The 7,500-nt window shown below is 36.8% G+C and overlaps 1 protein-coding gene across 8 annotated transcripts in view; it reads left to right on the forward strand.

Moving 5' to 3' along the window:
• LOC143027045 (dual specificity protein phosphatase 3-like) overlaps positions 1–7,500 on the forward strand; it is a 94,730-nt gene that overhangs the window by 13,726 nt on the left and 73,504 nt on the right. Inside the window, exons 1-2 of one of the 8 annotated variants that reach the window (XM_076187926.1) lie at positions 6,960–6,978; positions 7,123–7,215. The exons of 5 other annotated variants lie outside the window; for them this stretch is intronic. The gene's annotated coding sequence lies outside the window, so the exon portion shown is untranslated. Of the gene's footprint in view, positions 1–6,959; positions 6,979–7,122; positions 7,216–7,500 lie in introns of those variants that run through there. 2 more of the 8 variants (XM_076187925.1, XM_076187927.1) reach the window with 2 other exon arrangements.

Here is a 7,500-nt window from a genome sequence, read left to right on the forward strand (position 1 = left end):
TTTACTCGCTTCTCTCAATCTACATTCTACCTCCACCCCCACTCCTCCCTTTGCTGTCACATTCGCACCCAAGTATCTAAAACTATCCACTTCCTCTAGTCTTTCACCCTTAATGCTCACCTCCAGCCTGCTGTCACTTTCTCCCCTTGTACATCTCATCACCTTACTTTTACCCACATTTATCTTCAGCTTCCTTCTTTCACACACCTTCTCAGACTCTGTCACTAACTTCCTCAATCCCTCCTATGATCCTGCTACAAGGGCAGTGTCGTCCGCAGACAATACAGTATACTAAATCCAAATCAGTTTGGATTTAGACAAGGAAGATCATGTACAACAAACCTAATCTGCTTCTATTTAAGACTAATAGAAATAATATAGGTAAGGGATGGATAGGGAGACTGTGCCTTTCCAGACCTACAAAAAACATTTGATAAGGTACCACTCAAGAAACAAATAAGAAAAATAGAATCAATAAGTGGCATCAGAGGAAAATTAATTATTGGAATAGATGGAAGACTTCCTGACTGGGAGAAAAATGAGGATAGTAATTAGACACAAATACTTGAATTGGGAAGAAATGATAAGTGGTGTCCCACAAGGCTCAGTACTGGCTCCAATCATGTTTGCCATATATATAAATGACATGGATGAAGGAGTAGAGTGTTATATAAATTTCTTCACAGATGACAAAAAAATACTAAAAGAACAGAGGAGGATTGTGAATCATCACAGTTAGATCTGGACAAAATCTGGAAATGGACTCAAAAGTGGGAAGTGAAATTCAATATGAAGAAGTATAGTATAATGGAGTTTGGAAAAAGTAAAAATAGAATATCAAGAAATTATAAAATTGGTGAAGAAGTCAAAAAAGTGAACTTAGAAAGAGACCTTGGATTAATAATTAGCAAATACATGAGATCGGACAGACATATCAACAAATTAGTTGGAGAAATCTTCAACCTGTTAAGGTCAATGAAAGTGGCATTTGACTACTTGGATGAGGAAATGATTAAAAAAATATTAGTTACACTATTAAGACCAAAACAGCAACACTATGGACACCCAGTACTAAAAAGAATATAAAGAAACTAGAAAGAATACAAAGAGCAACTACAAACTTGGCACCAAATCTCTCCAAATTAACATATGAACAAAGATTGTCCAAATTGGAATTACCAACTCTGGAACAAAGAAGAGAAAGAGGAGATCTGCTGACTATAGGATCATGAAAGGAATGGAAATCCTAGATAGGAACAATTTATTAAAATGGGACAATGGAAAAACAAGACACAAAAAGAAACTCAAAAAGGATAACTAGAGATCTGAAAAAAAAGCTTCCCATATAGAGTACTGGATACCTGGAATCATTTAGATAATGAAACAGTGTGTGCAAACACTTTTGAAGATATAAAGAAAAAACTTGATGCTGAAAGATACAAAGACAGGGTCACCATGAGCATAACTCCCTTTCTGTATAATACAACTAGGTACAACTAGGTAAATACATACATATGTGTGTTGGACATGGATTATATATAATCACTGGCTTAGAAATAGGGAGGAGAAACAAGGTGGAGTTTTGTTCCTGGAAGACAGTGACATGAAAAGCAGAAATTATGCAGTGATTGATGTGCTTCCAAAAACAGGGTCTTGGGAGAGATAAAGATTACTTCAAAATGTTAGATACAAAATCTTCGTTGAATGAGATGCTGGAGGATGGAAGTAACACAGTAGTTATGGGTGATTTTAATTGTAAAGAAATATGTTGGGAAGGGATGATAGTCAAAGGTGGAGAGGATCAGTGGGGAAATTTATTACTTAACATGACTATGGAACATACAATGACACAATGGGTAAAGGAAAATACTAGATTTAGAAATAATGAAGAACCATCTAGACCAGATTTATTATTTATGTTAGAACCTGAGATAGTAGACAATATTGAATACAAGACACCAATTGCAAAGTGACCACATACTACTTGAGTTAGAACTAGAAGAGGAAATATAAAGAGAAATACAGAAAAGGAAGACTGATGTATGGTAAAATGAACTTTGAGAAACTTAAGAATTTTTTCTTAAAACAAGCTGGGAAAAATTCTACAAAGAAGAAACACAAGTGGAAGAAAAATAGATGATTCTGATGAATATCTGTAAAGAAGGAGTGGATAAATATGTACCAAAGCAAAAACAGGAAAAGGTGTATATTAAGTGCTGGTTTAATAGAAGGTGCAGCAAAGTGAAAGATAGAAGAGACAAAGCTTGGAAGAGATTGAGAAAAGACAGGACACCTTGAAAGTAGCAATTATATGTTAATCAAAGTAACAAATATGCAAAAATATGCAGGGAAGAAAAATGTAACTATGAGAAAGACATAATAGAAAAATGTAAGGATCAGCCAAAGCTATTCTATAGATATGTAAATGGGAAACTAAAAAACAAACAGGAAATAGTGAAACTACGCCAAGGGAACACAGAATACATAGAAGATACTGAAATGGCTGAAGTTATGTGCAAACACCTCAAGTCTGTTGTCATTAGAGAAAAAATACAACATTGGGTTGAAAGGAGAGAAGTGAAATCTCACCCTGTGAAGGAAATAATAGTAATACAGAAATAATGGATCAAATAATGAACCTCAATGTCAGGACATCGCACGGCCCAGATGAAATAGCAAATTGTATATTAAAGGAATGTAAACAACTAGCAGAAGAAGGAAAAATGCCAGAAGACTGGAAAAATGCTGATATTGTACCAATTTATAAAGGAGGAAATAAGACCCAACAGATTACAGACTGGTTTCCCTTACAAGCACAGTAGCTAAAATCTGTGAAAAAGTTATAAAAAATAGATGGATAAAATATCTGGAGAATAATAAAATACTGAATCTGAAACAGTTTGGATTTAGACAGGGAAGATCATGTGCCACTAATTTGATCTGCTTTTACTCGAGGCTACTAGATGTAATACAAGAAAGGGACAGATGGGCCAATTACACTTTTCTAGATCTAAAAAAGCTTTTGATAAAGTCCCTCACAAAAAACTATTAAGAAAACTGGAAACCATAGGAGGGATATAAGGTAAACTACAGTATTGAAATGGATAGAGGAGTTTTTGCATGGAAGAAAAATGAGAGTAGTGCTCAGAGATAAGACTTCTACTTGGAAAGAGGTCATTAATGGAGTCCCACAAGGATCAGTGTTGGCTCCAATAATGTTTGCCATTTATGTGAATGACATGTACGAGGTTATGGAATGTTACATGAGCTTCTTTGCACACGATGCAAAATTGTTAAAGTGAGTACTGAAACGGACTGTGACTCACTACAGAGAGATGTGAACAGGGTTTGGGAATGGAGTCAGAAGTGGGAAGTGGAATTCAACATTAGAAAACGTATAACGGAATTTGGAAAAAGTAAAATGAGGATATCAGGACCATATAAAATTAGTGAAAAAGAAGTAAAGAAAGTGGGATCTGAAAAAGACCTGGAAGTGATCATCACAAATGATATGTCCCCTGACAAACATATAAACAAAATTGTTGGCAAGACCTATAACTTGCTAAGATCAATAAAAGATCAAGAAGAACTTAAAAATATATGGGAAAACAACAAGCAAATGTGGAGAACTAAGAAAAATCCATCGAAATCTCAAAATTTAACCCACTTCCTACTCATGAAGCAGTTGGATCAAAGGAGAAATGCTTTCACCAAAACAGCAATGCAATATCATCAACAAACACTTCTCCAAAACAAGTTTCAAACCCACAAGTATAGAATATAGGAAAAAAAAAAAAAAAAAAAAAATGGATGAAAAATTAAACTATATACAGATGCCACCTTCTTCTTGAGCTAAAATGATGAAGGGGTAATAAAAGAGTTAAAAAACTCCAACTTTGAAAGCCCAAATAAGGTGGCATATTTTCCATCTAAAGCACCTAGACCTAAATGCATTAAAAACCTTGATTGATACTTTCAGTCACCCCAGGATATACAATCAAATTTCAACAGTCTGGAAAAGAGCCCATATGATATGTATATTAAAACTACAAACTACCTAAAAAGCCAGTATACTACAGACCAATACCACTACAGTGTACCGTATTTTCCGGCTTATAATGCGCATCGGGTTATAATGCGCACTCATGCACTTCGTTATCTCAGTACACAGATAGCGCGCACCGACGTATAAAGCGCATGCCCGATCGCATTTGTCTATAATGCAGTTGTACCTCGGTATTCATATCATGTGAACGAGGTTACATGGAGAAGTATTTTTCATTGGCTAGAGCCACCGCTGGGAAATCTGTTGATTTTTCACTAAATTAAGTGTCAGTTTAGGCATCAATCAGGACACAACTAAGAAAAAGTCGGAACTACATGTACGGTACCGGTATATGACTCATATTGTGCGTTGGTCCCTTATTACTTTGTAGCTTAAATAGTTTGTAGGAAATATGATCTAAAAAAAGTTTATTGAAAGTAAAATATAGAGAAAGTTTTCGGGATTTTTACAGAAAATGTTCATTTTATATCTTGAGGAAATAGTTCGTCTTTACCATTTTTTATTTCATACTGAAACAAACTACAGACTGTTTCGTTTTAGCTTTGAGCCTGCAATGACAGTGGTGAAATAGAACAGTCTCTCATCGAGATGACGTTTAGTTAATATAGCTCCCGAAAGAGGGTGTTGTAGTCAGGTGTTTGACACGAGTTTATGAACGGCCGCAACGGAATTTGTACCATACCTAAAGTGAAGCAACAAAGCCAACATAAAAATTCAAACTAAGATGCTGTGAACATGGGCAAATATCATGAATATTGATCATGTTTCATGGTGTTTAGGCCTATTTAAATATGAAAAATAAGATTCGATAGATACCTACCTATACCAAATATTTACATACGGTAGCCCATGCTGGCGTATTCTTTCATGTCACCATGGCTGTTCTTCTTGTTCTCACGGAACGTCACGGAGAAGTGTGCCGTCCTGACTTTATGACAGCCAACATCGTCACATTGTTGTGAAAAAAATTACACACACAGCCGCAGAATTTTTATCGTAGGCCGCAGATAATGCGCACCACCGGATAATGCGCACCCCCCGTTTTTGGGCCCTTCCAACAGAAAAAAGTCGCGCACTATACGCCGGAAAATACGGTAGTCTTAATTTTCTGAAAGTCATGAAACTTTAGAAACTTCAGAACTTTTTTTTTAATCAAATTAAAAAATAGTCACCCCAATTCATCTTTAAATGCTTATAAGAAAAGAAACTAAGACCATACTCACCCATCATCTATTTCCAGTGAAGTTTACTTCACCAGCACCCCCAGAAACCACTACTGTCACCAACTAAATTTATGGTCACTTATCTTGTTACTTCTGGTATATTGAACTTATATCAGTGAATGATGTACACTACACTTATTCGTATTGTACTATTTTATATTCTTAAGCACTACACACTAGTCTTAAAGCTAATTTTCCTGTATTTTTTTCATTACTCCACCATTTCCACATTATCCTCTGCTTCTGAGGTGGTGGATGTGGATGAAGGAGGGGCTTGGGCTGGTGGTGGTGTGCAGGTGGATCTTATAGAAGACAGGACAGGGGACTCATATGCTTGAGAATGGTCACATATAGATGTAGATTTCCATAGGGAGACTGATAATTCTTTGTCAGATAAGGGAAACCAATGAAAGAGAAGTTTGAAGCAGTGGTGAGGTGGATGCTGCTTGCAGAAGGAAAAAGTTTTGAATGTTTGCATGGTGAAGTGCCTTGCAATGTTGATTGTGGAACTCCTCATATGAGAAGTGTATGTATTTACCTGGATGTGCTTACCTAATTGTGTTATATGGGAAAAGGAGCTATGCTCGTGGTGACCCATCTTTGTATCTTGCAACATCTAGTTTGTTCCTGTGCAGAATATGTGTGATTCTGTTCCATGAATTTAAGTGAAAACAAATGTCAGCTTCCTTCCACCCCTTTGCTTTCCTGTGGGTTCTTCTTCATCAGAGGAATCTTCTTCATCAGGATCTTTTTTATGAGGAGAAAGGGCAGCAGTGATAATTCTTGTTCAGATGGAGGGCCAATGAAAGAGAAATTTAAAGTATTGGTGGAAGTGGATGCTCCTTGTAGCTGGAAAAAAAAAATTGAATTGACTGGGGAAGTGCCTGCAATGACAGTTGTGGAACTCCTTATACAAAAATGTGCAGAAGTTCCTGTGCAGAGTATGTATGATTCTGTTCCATGAATGTAATAAGTGTTTGAAAACAACTGTCAGCTTTCTTCTAACCACATTGCTCTCCTATGGGTTTTTATTTGCCAGAGGGACCTCCTCATTGGCATCTTTTTCGTGAGGAGAAAGGACAGCAGTAACAAGCAGTTCATCACTACACACCAATGCTGTTGGTGTCTCACTGTCCTCCAACTACCAACCTAGCTCCACTTCTGGAACTTGACAAAGTGGTTGGTGCCTTGATGCTGCAGTTCTTACCTCCTACACTTGTGGTTCTTGTTCTTCTTGCTACTCTTGCATTGCTACTACCTGCAGTTGTTCTGTATTTGGCCACATAGCCTGGAAGGCTATGTGGCCAGGATGCTACAAGGTTGTACACACAGTCCTCAAAAGTGTATGAATTCTGGAACTCAATAATACCCCCATCTGTATAGTTCATGCACTTATGAAAGAAGTTTTATTTGAAAATTTTCTGAACAGCCTGGATGATGCCCTGGTCCTGTGGTTGGGTGACTGAGGTCATGTTAGGTGGGAGGAAAATAGCTATAATATTCTCACTAACTGACTCCTTGGCTTCAGGGTGTGCATGGCAATAGTCCAAAGTTATGAAATTTTTTAATCTTCAGGCTTTCCAATTTTGCACAGGTGTTTCTTTTTGGACAGAACAAATTTGTGATGAAATCAAGAATGAAAAATTGACCGATTTGCCCAAGAGCTTGGATAGTTGTTGTAATCCACAGGTAAATGAATAAAGCCTTTAAAGACTGTGGGATCATTGTATTTGCCAGTCACCAAAGGCTTGACTTTGTGAATTTCTGCAGCATTGGAGCAAGAAAGTATAATCACTGTCTTCATTATTCTAAACCCTGCCACAACCTTTTCAGCTTGTCCAACTAACATTGAATTAGGCATCATGCGGTAGAACAGTGCTGAGGGGATTTGGCAAGAAACCACCAGAAATAATGGTTATGGTAGTGGTAAATATAAAAATCTCATTTGATAAAGTTCCTAGTAACATACTATCAAAGCATTGTTTTGGCCTAGAGAAGCTTTTAAAAAACATTCAAGTTCTTTTCTCATTGTGATGGTCCTCTTTTAACTATTATGATATCAGATAAGCCGCTTCAAAGTTGAAGGGGTTGCAGGATTGTAGACTTAGACCATAAGTGTCAACTGACAATAACATAGTAGTATGCTGGTAGTTTTGGCCACTTTTGGCGTTTTGGGTGTATGTACAAATGAAGTTCATTAAGACTGAAACA

The sequence above is a fragment of the Oratosquilla oratoria genome, chromosome 7, assembly GCF_046742065.1.
Source record: "Oratosquilla oratoria isolate Oo_2021 chromosome 7, ASM4674206v1, whole genome shotgun sequence".
NCBI lineage: Eukaryota > Metazoa > Arthropoda > Malacostraca > Stomatopoda > Squillidae > Oratosquilla > Oratosquilla oratoria.